This window comes from Neofelis nebulosa, chromosome 6 (assembly GCF_028018385.1).
Source record: "Neofelis nebulosa isolate mNeoNeb1 chromosome 6, mNeoNeb1.pri, whole genome shotgun sequence".
NCBI classification, from domain to species: Eukaryota; Metazoa; Chordata; class Mammalia; order Carnivora; family Felidae; genus Neofelis; species Neofelis nebulosa.
In genome coordinates this window covers 149,360,633-149,388,408 of record NC_080787.1, presented here as the reverse complement: position 1 = coordinate 149,388,408, position 27,776 = coordinate 149,360,633, and the positions used below count along the sequence as shown (strand labels likewise).

Genomic DNA, 27,776 nt, shown 5'->3' with positions numbered 1-27,776 from the left:
AGAATCTAGGACATGTTATATTGTGGTTTATAAGTGGGACTCAAGGAACTCAAATGGATCATCCAAGTGTCCCTTAGAGGAGTGGTTCTCAAGACATAGCACTCAGCAGAGTCCCGTGAGGGCTGCGCCAGCCCAGTCAGTGTGGCATCAAGGCTGAGAATCTGTATTTCTCTGCACTCCGGTTCCTGCTCAAAGTGTGGCTCCAGCAGCCATGCTTTGAGTAACAATATCCTTTTTTTTTTTTTTAATCAACATATCCTGGTTGCTTTCCTTAAATTTTCACTTTAAAGACAACACCAAAATCAAAACCTTTGAATGTATACTTTCAACCTCAAAGAATCAAAGAATAGCTATAATTCTAAAATAGCACCAATATAGCCAATATTATTCTTGTGAATATTAATGAGCTATACTGAAACAAGGTAAAATGTAAACACTTTGCTTTGTACTTAATTTGAAGTGTTGCCACTAAAATCAGTTACAGAAGTTTATTCTGAAAGACATGACTATGAAGGTTGCAGACTCAAATGCTGATAATGGTTTCAAAACTAAATTTATAGAATACCCAGAGAATAGGTTGCATTGTAGACGTGTACACAGTTTTAAAATACTCATTAGCAACAGTGTTTTAGAGACATATACTGTTTTCATATCAATTGGGAGGTTTTTTTTAATTTTATAAAATGTTTATTTATTTTGAGAGACAGAGAGAGACAGAACATGAGCAGGGGAGGGGCAGTGAGAGAGGGAGAGACAGAATCCGAAGCAGGCCCCAGGCTCCAGGCTGTCATCACAGAGCCCGATGGGGGGCTCGAACTCACGAACTGTGAGATCATGACCTGAGCCGAAGTTGGCCGCTTAACTGACTGAGCCACCCAGGCACCAAACTGGGAGTTTTAAAACCATCTCCCTTTAGTGCTTTCAATTGTCACATGGCAATAGACCAAAGACCCAAATAATTTCAAATGATCGCAGACACTATTTTGGCAAGAATTCTCATGTGTCAGTACTTTTAATGTGGTGTACATCAAATTATAGTAAAAAGAGGACTGTAAACAAGATGCAGCCCCTCTATTTTCATGAACATCATCACAACAGATTACAGCAAACCCAGTTTATATTCCACCATCAAGGGTGGTTCTCCCATTAGTTCACTTTGTGACGGGTCATTAGGAATATCCTCAAATCCAAGAGTCTCATCATGACCCCTCAAAATACCCCGTGAAAGGTTTGAGCTTGGAGGAAATGGAAGACGCTGAACCTGATGCACTGCCTTGAATCCCACTTGTAATTTGAGTGGAGCAAACAGACCCTGGATTTTTCTCAGTGTGGAAAAATTCATTTTATCTTGGTTGAGCTGGAATTTTTTTTTTCGGATAATTCAAGAGGATGACTAGGCAAAAGTTCATTTTTTCACACAAGGAAGACCTTTTTGAAGAAGAGTATGGCTTTCAAAAGGTCCACTTGCTGAAAGTTCAGCCACTGGAATGCTGTCCTTTAGCTGAGGTCCAAGTCCTCTGGCAATTTGCTCAGTGAACAGCCTCTCAGCCCCGTTACCCTCAGCCGGCCCCACTGCTCACTTCTGTTGCCTGCGTAACAATACCCTAAATAAGAAATTATATTGCTTCAAATATTGTGAATGTATAAAATACATTAATTTGTAAACATTTGATTAAGAACGTTGAGTAAGCTACTTCTGAGCTCCAAGGTACCCATGCATGAACTAAGTTCTCATGTAACATCTTTTTTTCCTTAATGAGGAGCCATCCATCACCTCCTGACAATCAGATAATATGAAGCTGTTGGGCCTAGAGAAAAAATTACAATATTCTCTAATATTTGTCATTAATTTACAGTTAATTTACTACATAGCAAAAAAGTCAGTGAATCTCCACCTTGTGCCAGGCATAATTCTAGGTGCAAGGAGGTAGTGGGAAATAGAACCAGAAGAAATGCCTACCTGGTTGGATCTCATTCTACTTGGGGAGCAGGTAATACACAAAGAAACAAATCACTCGTAATTATATGTCCTCTGGAGAAAAATTTACCAGAGTAAAGGGAGTAGAGGGTGTTAGAAAGGGTGCTCTCTTGTATAAGGTACTAAGAAGGCCTTTCTGATGAAGTGACATTTCAGGAGAGCATCCACAGAGGGATGCTCAGGCAGAAGGAGAGCCAGGTATGGATCCAAGGCTTGGAATGCAAGGAAGCCACCAAGACAGGGGCAGAAGGAGCGTAACAAAAAGAAGAAGGGAAGTCATAAGGGGGTCAAGACGGGGGCAAGTTGCAAACAGGGTGGTAGATCTTAAGTTTCACCCTGATGAGAAGGGAGCCGCTGGAAGAGTTCTGAGCCATGCAGTAGAGTGAGATCTGATTTAGGGAACTGGCTAAGTCAGCTGCCTTTTGAATTGGCTGCTTGTGAATCCTAGAAATATGCTAATTCCAATAACACCAGGAAGTAGTGGTAATAATAATGGTCAACATCTCTGAGTGCTTGCTGTGAACCTGGCACTGTACTAAGCATTTTTTCCCCATGAATGTCTTGTTCAATTCTTTAGAAGCCCCACCAGGTAGGCAATATTATTATCCTCATTATAGAGAGCTAATAGCATCAGACTATTTGAAGAATGGATTCAGACAAGGCAAGATTTTACCAAGGATTGTCTTACTCCAGAGCTTGTGTTTGAAGTATCCAGTAGCCTATACTCCTCAAAATATAGATATCAGGAAGAAAGAATGAGTTTCTGCATTTGCTCTAGACATTTTGATTATAAACAGTAGACACAGTCTGACAATAAGTCATTTTGAAGAATCATGTTAAATTAATTATAGTCAAGTAATCAAATTTTTGCTATGTTTCTGAGATACTGTTCTTACTTTTTTTTCTAATTTTAGAGACAGAATAAGAGAGCAAGGGAGAGAGAGAGAGAGAGGGAGAAAAGCATGAGTGGGGGAGGGGCAGAAGAAGAGAGGGAGAATCTCTGTGTTGTCAGTGCAAAGCCCAACTCTTGGCTCGATCTCACGAACCACAAGATCATGACCTAAGCCAAAATCAAGACTGGATGCTCAACCAACTGAGCCACCGCCACGCCCTTCAAGTCGTCAAATTTTAAAACTCAATTTTTATATCACATGGTGTACCATTTTTTTCTTTTTCTTTTTTAACGTTTTTTTTTCTTTTTTTTTTTTTGAGAAAAAGAGAGGGAGAGAGAGAAAGAATGAGAGAAGGAGGGTGGCAGAGAGAGAATCCAAAGCAGGCTTCACACTGTCAGTATGGAGCCTGATGCAAGGATAGAACGCGCAAAGCACAAGATCATGACCTGAGCCAAAATCAAGAGTCAGATGCTTAACTGACTGAGCTACCCAGGCGCACCTCCTTTTTTTCTCTTTTTAAAAATAAAACACTTGCTAATTTTATCCAATTCTTTCAAGTCTTTTTGTCTCAGCTTACTAAGAAAGCATTTCATTAGTAATGAAGAACATTTTACTATAAAATAAGCATATATCTTCTTACTAAATGAAAGATGACTTTTGAAATATAACTCAAAGACATTTTATAGAAAAAAAAATTAAAGATAGACAAATACAAAAAAAAAAAAAACTTAAGTATAAATGGCCTTCACCAATCCTTTCAACATTATACTGGAAGTTCTAGCCATAAAATAAGACAAGAAAAGGAAATAAAAGGCAACCAGTTGGGAAGAAGACATAAAACTGTCTTTGTTTACAGATGACATGATTGTCTATGTAGAAAATCTGAAAGAAAGAAACAAAGAAACAAACAGACACTTCCTGGAACTAATATCAAGGTTGCAGGATACAAAATTAATATGCAAAAGTTAATTGCTTTCCTACAGACCAGCAATGAACAAGTGGAATTAAAATGCAGTAACATTTACATTAGCATCCCTCAAAATGAAACACTTAGATATAAACCTAACAAAATATGTACAGCATCTATAATTAGGAAAATCACACAGCTCTTTTGAAGGAAATCAGAGAACTGAAAAATACAGAGACATTTCATGGTCAAGGAAAAGAAGATTCAGTATTGCCAAGATGTTAGCTTCCCAACTTGATCTTCACAAGTCCAATCAAAATGCCAGCAAGTTATTTTGTGGATATTGATTAACCGATCCTAAAGTTATATGGAGAGGCCAGAATAGCCAACACAATATTGAAGAAGAACAGACAGAGGATTGAGGCTGCTCCTTGTTATGGCATGCTATAAAGCTATAATAATCAAGACAGTATAGTATTGGTGGGAGAATAGACAAATAGATCAATGGGATAAAATGGAAATCCTAGACACAATCCCACATAAATATGGTCAGCTGATCTCTAAGAAATGAGAAAAGGCGATAGGATGGAGAACAGATAATCTTTTGAACAAATGGTGCTGGAATAACTGGACACCCATGTCTTGAAAAAAATCTAGATACAGATCTTATACTTTTCGCAAAAATTAACTCAAAATGGATCTTAGACCTACATGTAAAACATAAAACTATAAAAACCTTGGAATATAGCATGGGAGAAAACCTAGATGACCTCGAATATGGTGATGACTTTTTAGATACAGCACCAAAGGCATGATCTTTGAAATAAATAAATGATAAGCTGAACTTCGTTAAAATGAATAATTTCTCCTCTGTGAAAGACAATGTCAAGAGAATAAGAAGACGAGCCACAGATTGGGAGAAAATATTTGCAAAAGTCACATTTGATTGTTATCCAAAATATACAGAGAATTCTTAAAACCGGCAATAAAATGAACAAACCAAGTAAAAAATAGGCAAAAGATGTGAACAGACACCTCACCAAAGAATTTATATAGATGGCAAATAAGCATAAGAAAAGATATTCAATATCATATGTCATTAGGAAATTACAGTTTGAAATGATGACATACCATTACACACTCATTAGAATAGCCTAAATCCAAAACTCTTGAGAACACCAAATTCTGATGAGGGAACAGACCAACACCGACTGCCATTCATCGCCGGTGGAAATGAAATGGTATGGCCATTTTGAAGGCAGTTTCTTACAAAATTAAACACACTCTTACCATACAACATAGCTAAAACTTGCTGTTTACCCAACTGAATTGAAAATGTATGTCTATGCAATGAACTGCATGCAGACTTTTATAGCAGCTTTATTTATAATTGCCCAAACATGGAAGCAACCATGATCCTTCCAAAGGTGAACAGATGAAACATGGTCCATCCAGAAATAATAATATTCAGGGCTAAAAAGAAATGAGCTATCAAGCCGTGAAAAGACAGGGAGGAAATTTAAGTGCATAGTACCAGGTAAAAGAAGCCCATCTGAGAAGCCTACATACTATGTGATTGCAATTATATGACATTCTGGAAAGCTAAAGATACAGTGAAGATCTGTGTCTATACAGATTGCCAGGGATTGGGGAGAGGGAAGGACGGACACTCAGAACACAGGATATTTTAGGACATAGAAACTACTTTGTATAATACTATAATGGTGGATGTATGTCCGTATACATTTGTCAAAACCCATAGAATATACAACACCAAAAGGAGCCCTAGTGTGAACTGTGGATTTGGAGTGATAATGGTGTGTCAGTGTAGGATCACGACTAAAACAAATGTGGCTACTCTGCTGTGGAGTATTGGTAGTGGAACAAGTTGTGTGTGTGTGTTGGGGAGGGGTGTCTATGAGAACTCTGTACTTTTTGCTCAGTTTCACTGTCAATCTAAAACTACTCTAAGTAATAAAGTCTATTAAAAAATAAATGTAATTGCTTTTAAGGCTTGAGCTCTGGATACTCACTGTAGATATATCATGATTATCAGAGAATATGTTCTTATCAGCATTTTTTTTTTAGCCAGTGGTTGAATGTAGTGTAAGACAAACATTATTTACAGGATTATAAATTAGTTAACATCTGCCAAATACAAATCAGTCATGGAGGCCTACTAATGAAATAGAGTGATAAACTTCAGATTTAATTCTCATTTGATCCAAAATAAAATCTCAAGTACTTGAAAATATGCATAAGACATGCTAATGACTTTAAGCCCGAGAGTGTGGATTTCTTGGTGCATCAAACAGCTTTAAGGAGAGTCTCTTGTGTAAACCTTCCCGGAAACAACAAAATTTTGGCAGTCATATGAGAGCAACTTAAGGTTGCTATCCTGTAAAATTATAAAAAATACATTACGATTTTGCCAAGAACTTATTTTTTTCTCCAACATAGACCTTTTTCCTATAACATGCTCTCTCAATATTATAAGTGAAAACATGGAAAATGATACTGCACAGTAGTGGGAAGGTTGCCAGCATGACATATTTTGGGTGGGTTTTTGAGGTGTGTGTGGGGAGGATCGTCCTATATTCCTTTCCAAGAAGTCTGAACACTGTTCCAAAAGCAGAATGAGTTGTTGCTTCCTGTTGATTGTGCTTTATATCTACTGTAGTGTGTTTACTTGTCATGGTTTTGTTCACCACTTTGAAAGTGTGCTCATCAAAAGCGAGTAAGTCTCATACACTTCGTACTTCCATTGGCTGGAACATGGATGGTGGTACATATATTGTCATATGGCCATGAAGTATTATTCAACATATAAAATATAGCCCTTACAACTCTTGAACCCATTTATCACGCCTGGTGGGTAAAATGGTTAATAACTGCGTGTGGAGAGCAGGGTGCAATGTGCCATGGGGTTAGCAGAGTACCGGAAATACTTGTTACCCGGAAGCAGTCACAACTTGGTAAAGGGGTGGCCAGGGATAACTGAGCCATCCATACAGAGCAGTCAGTTCCTGCATTTGTCATCAGCTCACCTTCTGAGTACTTTTTATTACTCTCATGTGGTAAAGAACACAGGAGCCACCTTAGTCATTCCTAAGTTTGCAGCTCAGTAGAGTTGAGCATAGTTACACTGTTGTGTAACCCATCTCCAGACTTTCCCATATTGCGGAACTGAAACCCTACATACCCTTGAAATAACTCCCTAATCCCTCCTCCCCACAGCCTCTGGCAGCCAGCCTTCTACTTTCTATTTCTTATGAATTTGACTACTCTAGACACCTCATATGAGTGAAGCCATACAGTGGTCGTCTTTTTGTGACTGGCTCACTTCACTTAGCATGATGTCTCCAGGGCCCATCCATGTTGTAGCATGTGTCAGAACTTTGGAGAACTTCGTATGTATAATAAACCAGCAACAGGAGATACAGGGGTTAATGAGAAGAACCAGACCCTCAAGTAGCTCACAGTTTAGAAGATGTATGTATACAATTTAAGTGGAGTGAGTTCTGAACAAAAAAGGCAAATCAAAGCAGTATGGTGCTTTGGAGGATGGGCTCTGAGAGTCCGGAAGGACTTGTCTGTGGCTGGCAGAGGATGGGGGCTTTGGAGGAGGTGGTGAGAGGCTGGTCACACTCAGAGGGGGACGAGCTTGTGGAGTGTCCTGCCAGTGATGACCATGGCTGGTGACCATGACCTACAACAGGTTCGGAGGACTGATGACGTTGGAAAGGTGGTTGGGGGTTGGGGAGTGAGCTCCTGTTGTGGAGAGCTCTGGACGCCAAAACCTTCAGTGACCCAAATGGCCATGATAACCTTTTTGTCACATCCCTCCTATCTTCTGGAGTTTAAGAAGGTCTCCCCACGTCTTGCATTTTCTTTCCTAAGTACTTGGAAATGGAGAAGAGTTGGGTAGTCAGGTAGAGCTGGATGGAGCACCCGTGTGTCCTCTGTGTGACAGAGAATCTGAGAGGGAAAGCCCAGAGCCGAATGAGTGAGCAATTCACGCCATCCATGACTCACCGGCTGAGTGGGGAGTGGGCTCCCTGCAGGAAGAAAGGAGAGAAACCAAGGCTGGCCTTTCCACCCCGTGCTTCTGGTGTAGCCTAACACATGACTCTGTTAGAAGTGTTTTGTCCTTTGCGATGGTTGTAAAACACAAGCAATTAAAAATGAACTCCAGGGGGTCGTGGTGGGAGATGACAGGGGTGCTCGCCAGGGACCTCAGAGGTATCGATTCTTCTGATGTCACCTCTGCAAGGGAATATTTTGATTAAAAAGGAAAGGGAGAAGTCGTGCCCTGGACTAAATGGGGCTGACGTGACTGCGCGCTCTAAAGGCCCCACCGTGGGTAGTGCGGTCATCTGTCTCCTATGGGTCTAATGCCCACAAAGTAAAGCATTTACATTTTTTGCTCTTTGAGCTCTGAGGTCCTTCGGAGGACCCTGGGCATGTGCCAAGACGGGAAGATTTGCACTTGACAGGAGAGTGGGAGCCGAGGCAGGATATTTATAGCCGGTGAGGTCCGTCTTGGGAATCGTTGAAGTGCTCTAATTAATGCAGACTGTGCCAAAAATGCGGGCAGCCTGCTGGATTCCATTTTCTTGATTTGTTACAAGGAAGATAAAGAGAAAAATTACAAATTAAGTGGTGGGAATTGGCTGCCTATAATAAACTCTTAAAACTTTCTGAATTTGTTCTGAATAAATGAAGACTAATGGAAATTCTGTGGATGTTTTGTTGAAGGTGTTATTCTGTATGAACGGTAGCTTCCAAGAGATTTGCAAGTAATTCAAGAACCTTTGTTCTACCTAGTAATGAAAATAGGAATTAGCAAAATGTCCATTTTATAACAGAAATTGAAACACTCATTATAAGTGAAAACAAAACAAAACTATGAGAACTTTGTTTTTTAAATTTTTTCTAGGTAATTCCATAGAATCAGGCCCAAACTCCTACACCTTCTTTTTTAAAAAAAAATTTTTGTGTGTGTTTATTTATTTTTGAGAGGGAGAGAGAGAGACAGAGACAGGGGGCGAGCCAAGGAGGGGAAGAGAGAGAGGGAGACACAGAAGCCAAAGCAGGCTCCAGGCTCTGAGCTGTCAGCACAGAGCCCAACATGGGGCTTGAACTCACAAATGGTGAGGTCATGACCTGAGCTGAAGTTGGACACTTCACTGACTGAGCCACCCAGGGGCCCCCCAAACTCCTACACATTCTAAGTCTAATTGAGCTATAATTTATTACCCAAATGATACCGCTGAAGCTCTGTAATATCTAAAAATTTCTTCCTCAGTCCCCAGAGATGGAATTAAATTGACTACCTTTGGTGTTAGAAGTGTGTTATTGTACTCTGATTCTTTGGAAGTTAATGCTCTATTTTCTCTGTGTATGGTAATTAAACTAATCAAAATGTTCAACCAATGGAATTGTAATTAGAAGGGAATCAAATGGTTAATTGTTTGTCTAGTGGATTAAATAAATATCCGTCAGGCCAGGGAATAGTTTTTATGTTCTGTTTCCCACAGTGCCTGTTACATGGTAGGCCCTTAATAAATATTGGTTGTTGCTGGCAAGTGCCATAGGAAAAGGTGACAGGCATTTATTTGTTCTAATCCTTGGGCCACAGCACCCCTGCGTGTGAAACGTCTGTGACACAGATGCTACGTTTAGTGGCGATGAGCCAGGCTGACCGAGCCACCTCCCAGCCCTGCTTCTTACCGCTTCCGTGACCTTCGACAGTTAACTTCCTGCCGCTCTCATTCTGGTCTGTAGACCAGCAATAGCATCGTCACTCAGGACTCTGTCAGGAAGGCTCCATCCCAGACCTGCTGAATCACCAACTGTGTGTTTTTAAAAAGGGTCCTCAGGCAAATGGTGCGCATTAAAGTTTGAGAAGCCCCGGTTTTCTCAAGGTGCTAGGCCTTGGATTCCTCGTTTACACGGATAACGAAATGACCTACCTCACACTGTTCATTCCAGCTACTTTGTGACCAGTGCTCAGAACAGAGCTTGGCAGAGCTTGGCCAGTGCTTGGCACATACAAAACGTGACTTAACCATTGCCTGGTTTTGTTATCCTTTTGCTTTGCGGCTCACGTGATCAACAGCCCTGATGTTGGGCCCGGGCTCTAAAATCAGTGCAGGTTTATAGATTCAGAGCTTCCTGATTTAAATCAGAAAAAAACAGGGGCTACACCCCCATGCCATCCTGCCTGCTCACAAGACTGCGTTCTGTCTCTACTGTGGTTTTGAAGTTGGGGTTTCATTTCACTTTAATTCATTAATTAAAATTTAATTTTAGATGCTGGTCACTTCCACTGTGTATTTGGGACTAGGTTAGCATAGTGGATGTTCTGGGATAATGAAGAATGACATCAGGAACAAAATTTCTTCTGGCTGTTTTCCTAAAATTTTACATTGTCATCATCTTCCAACTCTAAATCACAGATGATGCTTTTTGGGTTGTTTTGTTTTGTTTGTTTTTGTTTTTGTTTTCTCATATTCTGTTAGATGGTATACTACGTTGAGAGTATCTCATCAGAAAATAGGATTAATCTTTTAGTTTTCATGATCTGTGTTTAGTTATCGGGAACCAGTCGGACAGAAAGGAAGTTTCAATAAGGGGGAAAAATAAGATGCAGTGTTTTCTTTCTTTTTCTGTTGGGACTTGCTCAGAGAACCCTTTTGGCTGTGTCCAGTAATTTGAAGGAGCAGACTAGCTGGGGACTGGTCAGCTGAAGTGGACCACAGAGGACCTTTATCAATCTGGCCAATAGGTGACAGACAAGGGAAATTTAAGAACACGTTACTGTTGGGTTGCTGTTTAAGCACAGGTTACTATGGCTCAGTCAGTTAAACCCCCGACTTCAGCTCAGGTCATGATCTCACAGGTCGTGGGTTTGAGCCCCATGTGGAGCTCTGTGCTGACAGCTCAGAGCCTGAAGCCTGCTTTGGATTCTGTGTCTCCCTCTCTCTCTCTCTGTCCCTCTCCTACTCATGCTCTGTCTCTTCTCTCTCTGAAAAATAAAATTTATAAAAAAAATTTAAAAAACAGGACAGGTTACTATTGAGCTTAGCAATGCAGACAGAGATTATGTTTCCGTGAGCAAGAGAATGGCACACGTGGATTCAGATTTGATCACTGGGGTGCGTGTTTTCAGACTGGAATTGTTTGACAGAACAGCATTCTGGAAACTTGAGTGTTGCCACTATCTCTCTGCAGATGTTTGCACGAATCTAATGAATGGATCCTTATATGGATCTAAAAGTCTCCACTGTTACATAACTGGAAGCAAAAGATGGGTACACATCTTCATGATGTCCTGCCTTTCAAAGAGAAGACATTTCACTAACGTGCTGACCAACGAAGGCAAACAGTGTAATCTGGAGGGATGGCTTAGGCAAGCATGATTTGCTGGTCTTCACAGATCGCTGCTGTTTGCCATGCAATTTCTTTATTGTCACAAAGAATGGACAGACCCAGCTTCAGTGAGTGATAATTCTATCTGGCAGTTATTTATAAAAGCTGCTGTTGTGTGGGTTTCTGATGCCAATATAATCATTTTGATGATAAAGAGCCACCAGAACTCTTTGAGTTCTAGCTGATTGGCTATGAAGTCACCTCTCTTTAAGAAAATCATTGAATCATTTGATGGTATTCTTTTACTGCATTTACTCTTTCATGGTGACATCACTGAGATTTTGGTGGTGTTTCATGTATTTGAAAAATAAATACAATCTTGGGGGAAGATAGACCAAGAGGAGTAGGAATTAGAATTTTTCCACAGGTGGTGAGACAACATGCTTCAAATTGACCATGTAGCATTTTCTTTCATGAAATGAGAAAGATTACATCTATTATGGAGTATTTTCTGTGTCCATAAATACTGCTAGTGGAGTTGCTGTATTTGAGATGTGTCAACTTATTCTGGTAAAATAGAACCGTAGCTTTGAGTCCTTTGCTTAATCCACTCTCTTTATGTCCATAAGAAATATTATATCTCAATAAAATATAGCACATCTTCAGTGATAGGAATACTAGTAATTTAGGGCTACTGTATGGTTGTACATTTGTGTCACTTTTTCTTTATTACAGAGAAACATATTAGAGCCTTATGTTGTCTTTCATTAACAGAACAATCCAGAATTTTTCAGACTTGTTATTTTCACCAGAATCCCTTCAAATTATTTCCATAGTATCTTTTTCTTATGGACTTCATGGAAAATAAATTTTCTTGTTTGTATGAAGAAAAACAGGTTTTCTTTTTTAACGTAGTTAATTTGAGAGGTTTGCTGCATACGGTAGGACTGTGAGCACCAGGGTGGCTCACACAGTTGGTACAAGCCCCATTGAGAAGTGAACTTCATGAGGCAGGATTTCATCTTGTTCTGGGCTGTCTGCAGTACCCAACACAGTGCTTGGAGCATAGTAGGTGCTTAATAAATATGTATTAAGTGAATAAAAACCTGTATTCATTCATTCTTTGATGGTCCTTTGAGATCGGAAAGTAGAAGTTCTAAGTTGCGGGAGAAGTTTGGATTCCTGAAGTAGGGTCCAGTGCTTCTGTCAGAGAAAACCAGATAGCTTAATCATTGCAGTCAATATTTCCAGATACTCAGACTTCCAAATTCTATGTATATAGTTAAATCTCATTCCCAAATTCCCCACCTCACAAACACACACGGAAATGTTGCACTTTGCTCAGCACGAGGTTGCCATGACATCGTTTAGTGCCACCATCTTTCAATCACGATATCCTGCACGTTGCTTCTTTTCCCCATACCTTAACATTCAACTTAATGACAGTCCTTTACAAAGTCAGATAACAAGTTTTCTTCCCCCTTCACACAGCCTTGCTTCCATTGTAGTCCTTTTCAGATGTCATAGACTTTCCTCTTACCTCAAATTGTTAGGAAATTATTTTAGAACTTTACAGTCCCACAGGAAGATATGACATCTCTACCTTTTGACTTGGCAATTCTACTTTTCAGAGTTTATCACAAAATCATATTAAGGATGTATACAAAGAATTGCCCATAAAGATGTTCAAACATAGCATTGTTTACATTGGCAATAAAAAAAAAAAAAAAGAAAACAATCTAGAAGTCCAGCCATAGGGACTGAATAAATAAATGTTTGACAACCCAATAAAATGGCATACTCTATAACAATTGTAGGTGATGTTGGAGAATAATATTTAATGGCATAGAAAGATGCTGTATGAAAAAAGTAGATTCCAGAACACTGAGTGGTGTGTGATCTTAGTCTAAAAAAATAGACAACTAAATATATGTTTCATGTGTGCATATGTAATATAGAAAAAAGATTAAAAAAGCAGATATAAGAGTTGATAGTGATTTTTCTTACAATAGGATTATGAGTTATTTTTATTATTTTTTGTTTTGAAACTTGTTTTATTATAACTTTCGATAATAATATATATTACTTTGTAAGATAAGAGAAATTAGTGATAAAAGATAAAAGTGATTCAATTCCTAAGGTCTGTGAAATACTCTATGCCATGGTCTTGGAAATATGATTGCTCAGAGACTATAACTTAGCCCTCCTGTCCAGTGGACCCTGGAGTGATTACATTTCCCGAGGGTGTCTTAAATTACTTGGGGCTCACCTTTGAGCATTGGATTTAAAACATCTTGGTGGAGGCCTGGGAATCTATATTTTGGTGGCTTCACAGATGACTTTGACGAGCAACCAGTGTTGGGACCTCCTATGGTCGGTGTTTCCTATCTCAGACTATCACCCCACTCCCCTCCCCCCACCAACTCCTTTACAGGTAGAGCATCTAGATTGCTGCTCCAAGCCTATAAATTAATAGTAAGTTTATGGCCACTCAAATTTTGGTCTCTTGACATTGTGTTCCACTATAGGGAGCCAGGAATCCCTGGAGAATGACAGATTCAGACCTGAGACAGAAAATATGCAAGATGAACCCTGAATGCCTTATAATGCTATCTTGCTCAATAGCTTGTGTGGGTTATCAAAGATGGATGGACTGTGTGAAGGACACCTGGGATAACAAAGATGTATTATCCAAAGATGGCATAATCGAAGATGAAAATAGTATGGAAAACAACTTATTAAAATCATTTTACTAAAAAAAATCAAAGGTATTAAAAAGCCTTGGCAATAACTAGAACACTAAAATTTTACTTGGAAAGTTGGTAATTAAAAGAAAAACAATAACGATTTCTCTAACTTCTATAAGAATTTTATTTCAAGGTAACCAAGGTCCCCTTAGTGGTTGGGGGAAACTTTTCTGTGCAGAATTGTTCCAGATAATAATTGAAGATGATACCAAAATCAGAATAGTCACCATTTTGCAAGTCCTAACTCATTCTGGCAACAATTATAAAAAGGTCAAAGTGAGTGATTAGATAGATATACCATGAAGGGATCAGGCTGGTGCCATGTGATCAGTCTTAGGGTCACTAAAGGCGGACAAACCATCAATTTGTCTTTTTATCATTTAATCCATTTTATCTGGCGGTGGTTATATTGTACTATTTTCTATAATTTTGTGTAAAAACTTCAAAGTACCAATTAAAGAAAGATCCCCTTTCAACATTGGAGTGTGTGCGTGCATGTACGTGTGTGTAATGAAGACACGTTAGGGTGGGATGGCTGGATTAGATACAGTGCTGGTTCATGTCTTGTAGAGCAGTAACCATAGTCTTTGGGGTTATCTGTTACACTGGATAAGAATTATGGCCCCTGAATGGGACTCTGTTGCCCCCATACCAAACCTGTTTGTATGTGAGGGTCTTGTAGGCATCGGCACACAAGTAAGGTCAATTATCATTTCTTAGTAATGTGTTGTCATACCTTATGAAGTGAGAAATATTCTCAAATATCACTCTCTGTGAATATCCTTTGTTGCACTTTTTGTTCACTTATGTCATGGTAAGATGAGAACAAATTCTTATTGAACTGCTGTCGATAACTGTGTTGCGGTGAAAAAGTAAGAAGGCTCCATAAAGTATTTGTTTCTGAATTCTGAGGGCCAGTGAAGACCGGATACTATTGGCAAAAGTTTAACTCAGTAAACAAAGGCGTAGTCCACTAAACTGAAGGTGAGATACATAAATAAGAAAAATATCTTCATATATTCACAAACACAGAATAATGAAAGTACTAATAATATTCAAAACAAATAGCCGTAATTAAATTTCCCTCCTAAGTTTAATTGTTCTCATGTAATTAATTCTTGTTCTGTCGGATCTTGGATTAGTGGGTTGCTTTCATGAAGGACTTTGACTTCCAGACTGAAATGATCCTGGAATGATCCTGAAACGCCTAATTCATTCCACTGGTACAGTGTAGAAGTTGTCAGGCTAATGCTGGCTCTGACGCCTGTAACTGAGAGTCCGTTCTTTAAAGTATCGGTAGTCGAAAGCACCTGGCACGGTCCTTTCCCTGAGGCCTGAGACCGTCCGTCTGTGATGAAGACACAGTTTAGGTCTGGGGTTTGTAGAGAGCTCTCAGGCAAGCCTCAGCTGGAAGCATAAACGAACCAGTTTCCTAATAACAAAAGGCTGGCTGGATTTTGACAGTGACCAATAATATCAGAATGGGCAGAGCAACACTTCCCTTGGTGGTACGGTACATAACTCTTTCATAAGGGTTTGGTCAGGGGAAACCCTGAGCGTAAGACCCTTTAATGGGCAACAAAGGCTTCGACTAATCTCTGTGTGCCCCCCACCCCCCCGCCGCCCCCCACCACCAAGGGTTCAGTTTATAGATTTGGCTGAGTAACATTTTATCCACGTAAACCAAACCTAGGGAAGGCTGAGTCTCCTCTGACTGGACAGCTCGTTCCCTAGCTCCTTCAGGGGGAGCGCGTTAAGAAATGAGAAACACACCAAATAAACCCAGTGGTTTCTAGCGTCTCTCTCCAGGTGCCCTCTGGGAAATTCAAAGACATTTTTTTTTAATTTTAATTAAAAATGCTTTAATATTAAAAAAAAAAATTTAATGTTTATTTTTGAGAGAGAGAGGCACACACAGAATCCAAAACAGGCTCAACTCCGAGCCATCAGCACAGAGCCTGACATGGAGCTCGAACCCATGAACTGTGAGATCATGACCTGAGCCAAAGTTGGACGCCCAACCGACTGAGCCACCCAGGCGTTCCAATTTAAAGACATTTTTAAGTGCAAGGTATACACTGAAATTATTATTTTAAATTTTTATTTAAATTTTATTTTATTTATTTATTTTTTAATTTTTTTAATGTTTATTTTTGAGACAGAGAGAGACAGAGCATGAACGAGGGAGGGTCAGAGAGAGGGAGACACAGAATCTGAAGCAGGCTCCAGGCTCTGAGCTGTCAGCACAGAGCCCGACGCGGGGCTCAAACTCATGGACTGTGAGATCATGACTTGAGCCGAAGTCGGCCGCTTAACCGACTGAGCCACCCAGGCGCCCCTAAATTTTTATTTAAATTTTAGATCTGATTTCTAGAAGACAAGATCAAAGAAATTATCAGAGGAGATTTGATCATTTGATTCTGATAAAGTCCTCGGCAAGAATTGAGAAACAATACTTGGCTATTTTTTTTTTAAATAAAGTGACAATAAAATATTAAGAAAATATATGCAGGTGAAGTAAGGTGATCAAAAGGAACCAGTTCATTTACAAGTGAGGAAGCTTTGTCTTTTTAAAACTATCTGTCGAAGAGTATGATAAAATCAACCTAAAGCTGAGAATACTCTGGTAGGTTGTAGAATTGCTACTTGGAGAGATTGCATAGATGGACTAGGTGTTCTAACGTGAATTGTATTAACTCCATAGAGAAGAAGTCTAATCGTAATTTTGAATTAATATAATATTTGATGAAATAGGTTTTATGAGCTCCCTTCTTTGACCCTTTTTAAATTATCTTATCAATAAGTCCATTAAAACTATGGAGACTTTTTACTAATTTTAACACATTTCATAACTTCTTTAAGACTTAGCTTTTATGAATAAAAGAAAGTAAAATTCACTTTCCTCAAACTTTCTACAACTTGTTATATTTTCTATTTTCTCAAGTTTTGTCTTTGGCCCTATTCTTTCATATTCTGGAACAAACTGCCACTTTGTTTTAGTGGGGGGAAAACAACTCTCTTATTTTAAAACTAAAACAAAAACTCATTCCATCACCTTGGGGAGACAGTTGTATTTTTTTGTTGCTATTGCTTCTTGTACAGTGCCAACATGCAAGCTAATTATAACTTTTAGCCAAAATAACAACTTTTTGTTTTACATTTGGGATAACAGAAAAAAAAAACAAAAAAAACAAAAAAAACCAAAAACCTGAGAGGTAGCTAATTGAGAACTACCTGTCACAAGAATTTTAGCAGAGTAGCAAAGCTCATAGATACACATTACACAGTTTTCTATGGGTTTGACTCCTAAAAATAGCAAAAATAAAATTTTATTAATGTGTACTAAAGATCCAGCTGTTTTTAGCATACAGCAGATAGAACCAAAAATATAGAAACTTAAAAACTATGTTACTTATTGATGCTTTTGTATTCAATCTTAACAGATATTATCCAGCCATCAAAAAATTCTTCGTTAAATATCCTGATTTAATGTTAATCCAGAGTTTTAAGTTACATAAGGATCTAAGAACTTATATTTTGGCTGACACACTACAAAACATCATTACTATAAAATATTTGCCAGACTTACAAGTCAATCTAGTGAAATACAAATGCATACATGTATATTTTCATAAACTTAAATATCACACAAGTGTAATGTTAGATTAATTAATAAACCAATATGAGAAGTATAAGTTCAGATTAACTACTGTCTTTGTGGGAAATCAAACCCGTCTTTTATAAAATATAAAATAAAAATCTTATTACATATTTAACTCTGATATATCTGAGAAAAGATGCATAGCTTTTTGTTCTTCCTTAAATCCAATTTATTGAAACAGTTCAAGTGTCCAGAGATTCACCTTAATTATGTGAACTTGTATTCTTCAAATATTTCTTAGCTAGTAGTTCCCATAAGAAGAATTTTTTCCCCCTTAAAACTGAGAGTAAAGAGTAAGTTTCTTGTCCAAGATCCTGAAACTAAAAGATGTTGAAGCTAAGATTTGAACCAAGATCTTTGGTCAAAATTCCTTGGGGTGCCCGGGTGGCATCTGACTCTTGATTTCGGCTCAGGTCACAATCTCACTGTTTGTGTGTTTGAGCCACCTGTCACACTCTGTGCTGTGTCAACACAGAGCCTGCTTGGAATTCTCTCTCTCTCTCTGCCCTTCCCCCACTCATGTGCTCTCTCTTTCTCTCTCTCTCTCGCTGTCTCTCAGAATAAATAACCCTGAAAAATAAAAAAACATCCATTCTCTTTGAATTGGATCAAAGTTTTTATTGGCAAATGCTTCGATTCCGCATGGTTTGCAAAGTCAACACTCATCCTATACACTCTTCAGTAAGACCAACCCCCTCATTAGAAGGCCTTCAGCAAATCTCTCCATTTTTGTAAAACATCTCAGTAATCGTTTCCAAAGTTAAGAGAAGTCTACTTTCCATGGCTTTACATTTGACTGAACAAATATACCATTTGACAGGAAATATGCAAAAGCCATAGAAAAACCACTTTTAATATGTTCGGAGTTAGTCAGTGAGAAACTTTATGATTTGCCTTTGTCAAGAAGTTATATAATCTTTTCTTTTCTTTCCTTTTCCACTTTTCTTCTTTTCAAACACAGTTTTGTGAACCGGACTTCGCAGCTATTTTGGGCCTATTTCTAAAGCTTTTTTGTTTGTTTGTTTTTTGTTTTTTCTCCTGTCAAATTAGTTCCAGGTCATCAATGAACATGTTGTGTCACTCTGTGTGTGTACTTTCGCACAGTATAAGATTGAGCACACCCAGCCCTGGACCATATCTGGCTTCTCAGTCATTACCCTCTTGGGAATAGCATTGAAATGTGATCAGTGATCCATTCTAAAGGGCCTCCTGAACTTAAAAAGCACCCACAGTGTACAATATAAACCTCTATCACCACTCAGCAACTGAACCAGACAAGACAGAATGCCAAATCCAGCAACATGGTTACTGCTCACAGCCTGGTTTTTGGGCTGCATCAGAAAACTGGGAGCCAAATATACCCGGCAAGTATTTCTAAAGAGCAACTGTTTTTCCTTGGTGTTGCTTTGATTTACAGTAATTGGTCCAAAGGGAGCTATCTGCTTGGAATGTGTTTTTACTCAGCTGTTTGACAGTAGTTGCCCATAACTACAAATTATTGATACAATATATTCATGAATTATGTTCACAGTCCTCGGTGATTGGAGGGAATCAATAATTCTTGGAAAGATGGAAACAAAACCTTACTCTAGGGAAAAATATCTGATTTGCATTAAATAATTAGCTCATCATCGTTCTTTTTTCTGGAGAACTCAAATGTGGGATTTGAGACTCGTCAAAAACCTAAGCACCCTCCTTATAGACATAATGAGTTTACAGAAAAATAGGCATGTTAATTTTGCACATTAGAGATCTTTAGCAAACTTACTTGGATAAGTGTTTGAAAATGGTAGATGAACATGGTCGATAATTTAGACAGTCTACGTACTATATAATGGAGACCTATTTAATATGTACCTCTTCTGAGACTTCAGATCTATAGATAAATCACAATTTCACTGAAGACATTTTTTTCAGATAGTCACCCCCTACTTAACCAAGTTTTATACCTCTATTCTTGTAGCATGAGTGGTTTTTTTTTAATGTTTAATTTGTAATAACATTAGTTTTTCTTTCCATTAACTAGGGGAGCATCTTAAAGAGTTGCCATTGACAAGTCCTTGAATGTACTTTGATGGTTTCTTATTAACCCTTGGAAACTGGGACTGCTGTACAGCCACTTGGTTCTAAATGTAAAAATTTATATCCCCTCATGACCTTCCAGCAACAGGAGAATGTGATTTGGTAAGACATTAGCATAATGGAACCTTTTCAATAAAATGATAAATTGAGCCCATCTCAGAAAACAGAACACACACTTGGTAATTTATTGCAGTCATTGCCATGTGGAGGACCCCATTCATATTGTATGCTTTTAACTCTGATGAGAATGTCGCCTTTCCTCATATCCTGCACGTCTGCAGGATTCGCAGGGAAGAGAAATGATTTTTCTCAGGGAGCCAGCAGCACTTGGGGAATAGTCATCATTGCATGACATTATTATCTCTCTTGAACGTATCTAATTACTTCATCGTTTTTAAGTCTCTTTCATGTAAACAGAAGTTGATCGTTGTTCTCTGGTGTATTGGGGAGAGGCTGGCAAGGAGCGGGGAGCTTGTATGGGTTACTTTTGTCTACACGTGACTCAAGGTTTCTTCACAACCAGATAGCGAAGGCATTTGTAGATGTGAATCCTTTCTCTTAATTTACCGAAACATTGTGAATATATTACCAGAAAACATTTCTGCCTAAGTTAATAGTTGAAGGTTAAGAAAGGATTACATCTAGGAGACAACTCATTTGTATAAATATGCCTCATAAGTGGGAAATACCTACATGGATTTTACATAGGAGGGAACTGATGAGAAAAACTAAGAATACTTCATCAAAATTAACACATTTAAGTCTGCTATGGGAGGGTCATTTGGATCCTCTGCTTCCAGTAGGGACTGAACTTTCTCTTTTTGGTGCAAATAGGTAATGGTCATTAATGCCACGGAGAACTGCATTTTCATGGGAAAGGCAGCTTGCATCTGCTGGAGTCTATACCAGGAATGAGGAATAACCATCCTATAACGAGATGATGTGGCCCAGTGTGTGTCCATTGTACATTTTGCTCTGAATGCAGGAAGGGTCAATGCTAAATTTAAAACTTGGTGGTAGTTTGTGTGTCCACCTAGGCCATCCTTCTCTTTTCATCTTATTTTAAAAATTCCTTTTGTAGCCTTTTAATTTGAAGGGTAGAGATCCATTTTAGAAATATCCAAGGGATATATTATAAGTGAATAAATAAATTATTTTAGAATGTGGACTATAAATTATATAAGCATTTGTGGGGTAAAAAGCTCCAGGAAATTCAGCTTCTTTTTTTATTCTTTCTCAAAAGAATTCTGCTTTACTGAAACTAGATACAATATCACCATCTAAGTGGAAGAAAACCTGGTATATCTGTGTGGGAAATTTTGCTGGTGTCATTGGCGACATGCTGAATTTCAAGATCATTGCTGTCTGTAGAGCTGAATATGTATAGTGGTGCGTTTGATACTATCAGACACACGTTTTTATTACAGTGTAAGCATTTTCTTGATGAACTATTCATAGTTTAAAGCAAAGCATGCTACAATAGCTTGTACTGTCCTGAAATAGTTCTCACTTAGGATAAGGAAATAGTTGAAGTGATACCATATAAATCCTGGGTATCATTTTCATACTTTTTTTTTTAACCAAACCATGGCTTAGCAATATAAGTAGGGATAAGAAATAGATATTACAACTTGTGCTAATATTCTCTAATCAATTCTTACTCCTTTGTCCACTACCTCTCTAATAAACTTATCTCCACAAAATGATCTCACCTTTACTTGAACTCACCATACATCTGATTCAGTCACTTTATCTGGCGATTCGTTATGCCAGTTCTATAGACGTTTGAATTCAGTAATGAAAGTCTTAATGTATATTGGTTGCTTTTGGAATTTTAAATTATATTTTTAAATTTGGTGCGATTTACTTACAATAAAATGATGACGCCATTCTAAATAATGTTTAACACCTCTTAACAAAGTCCAAATCCAGTTATGTTTTATTGCATAAGTGATTAAAATAATGACGGTGATGATGGTGACAGTGATTTTCAGGGGATAGCAAAAGACATTTGATAAAATTGTAGCACAGGGGTAAGAGGGAGCAAAATAGTCAGTTAAGCTTTTTAACTTTAACATGCATGATCTACTTTAAGTTTCTTACATTGAAAGGACATTCAAGAAGTCAATACACAAAATTATCAGCTTTAGAGTAAGATCGTCCAAAGTCCCTGAGAGATATGGTGATCGGTGCACGTCTTAAAAATCTCTAGGGCAGCAATGCCTCCGCATCCTTCAAAATACCATTCTGGAGTTAACCTTTGAATTGGTTTATTTGATTGAAAGCTCATAATATGTGAGTCTTAAAGTATGATTAATTGAATGACACTTTAGTTAAGAAACCGCGCTTTGGAGTACTGATTTTATTTCCTGTTCTATTCTTATTTTTAATGGGACTCATCCTAGTCTTTAGTTTTTATCCTCCATTGACATTTGGGCACAATTAACTCAACCACTCATTGACCTTCAGGGGCATGGCTCCTTTCCTGTGAATAAGAGAGTGACAGGGTCATGAATTTTCAAATGACATTACTGTTTGCGAGAGAGAGTATTCCCGCTTCCTCCGACTATTGTTTTTATTTTTGTTAATCTACTGGGGTGTGTTTTGCTCTTCTTCAGATTTCCGTTTTAACAGAAGTAAATGGATTGCACCCCAACAGCTATGAGAGATATAGCAATTTCTCATTAATGCTTCCAAAGTTTTTGCAAAAGGTAAAATTCCTCTTAAAGTAAAAATGTTGCCGCCAACCCACAAGCAGATCACATATGGAAAGGAAAGGATGGAGTGTGAAGTCTTTGTGGATCTGTTTCATACCAGTTATTATGCTTTAAGTATCATGCGCATAGAAGTATTCAAAAGTATCTGCTGAAAGAATTCATTTTATATGTCTATCAGTTATTCCATACTCAGGAGTTGACAAAAGCAAATATATTGTACTTTTCAATGTTTTTAACTTTTCTCCTAATTTTATTTTTCTCCTCTGGCAATTTACTAAGAACGGCTGGGAAGCCTGTAAAAACAAGCTTCACTGGCTTGGTTAGCAAAGCCATATTCCAATGCCATGAAAGAGACCAACTAGGATTAATTACACTAATTGGCAAATTGTTATACATTTCTTATCTTCCGCATGTGCGTGCTGTGAGGAATCCTTGTTGCAAACCACAAACTTGGCCTTAAGACCCCGTGAGGCCAGATTTGGAGAAGTAGTTCCCATGCTATGGACTTAGTAAAAGAAGCAGCAAAAACAGATTGCACCTAACATCTGGGAAGCCCAAGGTTTTCTTGTTTGCTTTTAGCTTTATAGTCTCAGGACTGTATTGTGTAGAATATAGTCTCAGGACTATATTGTGCTGAATTGTGTAGAATAGTGATTGGATTAAAATGGTAAATGTAATAGAACCCACAGGGAGACATAGGCAAGCCCTTTTTTATTGGTGGTCTCTCGCCCTAGGCCGTTTTCACCCTAATTAGATTTGCCGTGTGGGGTCCTCCTGAAAGGGCTGAAAACAGAATCCTCAAGTACCACGAACACATTCTTGGAATCTCTCATCCACTGGGATTGGGCAGTGAGGGTGGACATGGTTGAGGACAGCTCCTCAACTCCTAGGAAATAGAGATCCATTGCCATTGGGAGGCGGAGGGGACTGAGTTCTACTTCGTGCTGCTGGCTGCCCCTGGGCTTCCACGTCATCCTCTGAAAAGTGGTAAAAACAAGATTTCCATTGCATGGAAAATTTTGTCTAGCACTCCTAATAGAAGACCATAAGGGAGGGGAAGGAAAAATAAGGTACAGAGAGGGAGACAAACCATACAAGACTCTTAAATACAGAAAACAAACGGGGTTGATGGGGGTTGGGGGTCGAGAGGATGGGAAGGTGGGGTGATGGGCATTGAAGAGGGCACTTGTTGAGCTGAGCACTGGGTGTTGTATGTAAGTGATGAATTGTGGGAAACTATTCCTAAAGCCAAGACTACACTGTATGTGAGCTAACTTGACAATAAATTTAAAAAAATTTATCTAAGACTCTTAAGTTTCACATAAGCTGCAAATACATAATAGCCATGGTGATATTCATATACTAGCATGTTTTAGCATGCTATCATAATTTGATTTCACAATGAAAACGTAGATCTTGTAGGTATTCATGCTCACAATATCTTATGCCAAAAATATTTGAAGAAATTTATAAAAGCACATGAAATACAAGAAAATAGAAACAAATTAGTTAGGAAAAATCTAAATGAAATAGAAAATGAAATGGGGGGTGGGGGGCGGTTACCTTGCTGATCTGAGAGCCAGCATTTCCTGTTTGGTGAGGAAAGTTTGTCCTGCAAACTAAGCTTCCAATTTCTAGGAAACGAGAATGAATTTGCCATAGAAAATTGTTAGTACTGAATATCAACTCCATAGTTTATTTATTATACCACTACTATCCAGCTGTTAACTTGAAATAGTAATTTAAGCATTTCCCTCTCTTAACTGTACTTTCAGAGAGGTATTTTGAGTCTTGTCGCAGCAACAGTGTGTTCACCCTGCACATTCATTTTGTGTGTCATGGAAGGAGATTTCAACGATCCTGATCATCTCAATATTATAGTGAATTACCCCTTTCTCACAGGGTTGGGACAGTTGACAAAGGTGTCCTGGTGGGTTGCCATGAGCACAGAAGGCCAGCTGCGGGTTCTGCACACACTGGGGGTGTTTGCTTCTAGTCACCTCTTACCTGCTTTACTCCTCACACTACAGCTACTTTTCCAATGCTGTTCATGGAGTGGACATTTCAGAGCCGACATTTGTAAACAGTGGTAACTGGGTCTGCAATGGGCCAGAAACATCATTCTTATATGGTTACTAGTAGCACTCAAATAAGAATATGAGGCCTTTTTTTTTTTTTTAAGTTTCTTGTTGGCACATCCTTTCTTTGATTTTGTTTTTGTTTTTCTACAAACAACTGGAAACTCACCAGAATGTTCTGGGTCAGAACCAGAGTGGTTAGGAGCATAGAGCATGGACTTTGGAGTCAATCAGGTGTTGGGTTCTGGCTCAGTCATGGGGCCTCGTGGAAGATCCCTTAACTCTCAGAGTCTTTGTTCCTTGTCTATAAAATGGGAACAATAATATCTTCCTTACTTTTTTGTTGTAAGGATTAAGTATGTAAAATGCTTGTTCAAGGGCCTGATTAGAGTGATGGAGTTCATTCATCCTTATAAGTATTTATGGATTTCTTTTTTTTATTTAAAAAAATTTTAATGTTTATTTATTTTTAAAACAGAGAAAGAACATGAACGGGGGAGGGTCAGAGAGAGGAAGACAGAGAGAGAGGGAGACACAGAATCCAAAATAGGCTCCAGGCTCCAAGCTGTCAGCACAGAACCCAACGCGGGGCTCGAACTCACGGACTGTGAGATCATGACTTGAGCTGAAGTCAGATGCTTAACCGACTGAGCCACCCAGGCGCCCCATTATGGATTTCTATATAGAGATAAAAGATGTGAACATGTATAAGCCGTGTGCAAGTTGGCATATTTGACATTATTCATTTTGCTGATGAGGATACTGATAGGAGTTCCCCTAGAAGTCAGGTTTCCTACTTTTCATTCCAGTTTCCTGGGAACACATTGCACCCTCTTAGCCTGGGTGCCATGGCTTGTGGGTTCCTGTGTCTCACACCATAAGGAACAGGACATCTGTAGGCCCTAAGCTGGGGTCACCTACTTTTCTCCCTACTTCATAGCCAGTATCTGGATACAAGAGTTAATGGAATGTCCCTGCCCCTTACATTGTATTGGATACTTGACATTGAAAAAAATCACTTTTTAAAAAAATTTTTAAAAAATGTTTATTTATTTTTGAGAGAGAGAGAGAGTGCAAGCGGGGAAGGGGCAGAGAGAGAGGGAGACATAGAATCCGAAGCAGGCTCCAGGCTCTGAACTGTCAGCACAGAGCCTGACACGGGGCTCGAACTCACGAACTGTGAGAGCATGACCTGAGCCGAGGTCAGACGCTTAACTAACTGAGCCACCCAGGTGCCACTAAAATCGCTTATTATAGGTTTGGAAATACCATCTGAGTTTACTGGATAGTTCACCTTCAGAGTGATACAAAATACCACCAACTCATCACCTTTTTAAATAGGTTTGTCACCCTTTGCTTATTGCTAAAATGTTCTTGAAAATGGAAAGTGAAGCTTTCCTTCTAGACCTCCTTCTGGTGATTGAGAGCTAAGGCTAAAACCAAATAAGTATTGCAGACCAACTCATTTCTTTATTCTAATCTTTCAGCTGCCTTTCCTATTGATGGGTAAAGCATTTTTCATTCCTAACAAAATGTTGTTCGGAAAAGCACTGATGCATTGCAAGCATTTAACAGACCACTAGAGATCATGTAAACAAAGAAACTTCCATAATACGAAGGAGAAAAGCATGAACTGATTATGTAAATCATGTTTCCTTTGTGGGTAGGTAGTTTTGTTGTTGTTACTGTTTGACTGACTTTTTTTTTTTTTTTTTTTTTATGTTCTGGATCATGCCCAATGATTTGTGGAGATTTCTTTAGTGATTTAAAATGATTTTTATTGTCTAATAATCACATCCCCCCCACACACCCCCTCCCCCCCACACACACACCAAGCATGCCTTTCCAAATCCTGGAGGGAAAGTTAGGAGATACTGAGAAACAACAAACTAGTCTGACCTCCGCAGACAGAATTCCTTGTAAATGTTGTCAAATAAAAATATAAATAAATCGCCATTTGACAAAGAGAGGCTTTGTTGGAAAGGATTATTGTCGGGGCTGGGGGTGGACTCTTGCACTCGGGGCAGGGGGGACATTGAAGGGGCAGAACGTTCTGACCAGAAGGTCTGCAAGCCTCTCAAAGTTAGGGAAAAGAAGTTTTGCTTGTTGGTAAGTTTTAATAGAGAGGAGCAAACAAGGCTAGAAAGAACTCGTGTGGAAGCAGAGTGAAAGGGCACCATTACAAGAGAGTAGATCAGAGACTGTTGTCCCTTGTGGCCACCCTGTGCTCAGGAGGGGCTGTCTCCTAGCTGAAACTGAAAGTAGACCCAAGTTGAGGGGCTCGGAGGAAGGAGAGAAACTTAACCGAAGTTTTGTGTTCTGACTGGTCAGCGGGGACAAGCAGTTTAGCTCATCATCTGTGAAGCAAAGAATAGGAGTTTGGAGGGTCCATGTCTGTCCTTAAGGTGGAGGACATCTGAGACTTTTACGGGGAAGGGCCGTTCCTTGCAATAAGCTATTTTCCAAAACACAAAAGGGTGAAAATTCCTTTAGTCTTCACTGTTTTCAGGAGCACAGAGCTCAGATAAAATTTAATATCATCACAGGGCACCTTGGTGGCTTAGTTGGTTAAACGTATTTCTGCTCAGATCCTGATCTTGGGGTTCTTGGGACCCAGCCCCACACCGGGTCCGGACTGATGGCGTGGAGACTGCTTGAGATTCTCTCTCTCCCTCTCTCTCTCTGCCCCTCCCCTGCTCGCATGGTCTCTTTCTCTCTCTCTCAAAAGAAATAAATAACTTTAAAAAATTCAACATCATCAACATGCATTTTTATGCGTGCTATTCATGGATAGTTATGTCATTTGTCCATGATGTCAAAATGAGGGCGGCCTGTCATGCTCATTTATAGTACGACTCCAAACCACATACACATTCAGACAGTGTTGAACATTGCTATCAGGTAAGAATATTAATTGACTAAAAAAAATCAGGCAACCTAATAGTTATGCAGCTGGGAATACAATCTGATTCCCAACTTACCCCTAATAGTAGAACTTGTAAAAGCATCTTGGAGGGGAGGATTTAGCAGTAAGTTTCGGTATTTCATATTTTAAAACTTAGTCGAATGTCAAATATCCCTTAAGCCTCTGATTCAACTATTTTTCTTGTGTATCACAAGAATAACAAACCAATCCTTTCATACAGTTTTGTATGAAGCCCTATTTTATTGACTAAACACTGGTAAAAATGTAACTGCTGCAACAGAATCCCTAAACAATGTCCCCACAATGCTTAGTTGCACTTGAACTGTAGGGAGAGTGATATCACTTACCTCAGCCACCAGCTGCTTTACCGATGAGGAAACTGAGGTCTGGGTTGGTTGTGATAAGGTGACCAT

The 27,776-nt window shown here is 38.9% G+C and overlaps 1 protein-coding gene and 1 pseudogene across 2 annotated transcripts in view; one reads left to right on the top strand and one right to left on the bottom strand.

Annotated features, from left to right (window-relative positions):
• Positions 1-27,776, top strand: part of PRKN (parkin RBR E3 ubiquitin protein ligase) — a 1,360,952-nt gene that overhangs the window by 447,876 nt on the left and 885,300 nt on the right. The window lies entirely within an intron of this gene.
• Positions 891-27,776, bottom strand: LOC131514931 (proteasome maturation protein-like; annotated as a pseudogene).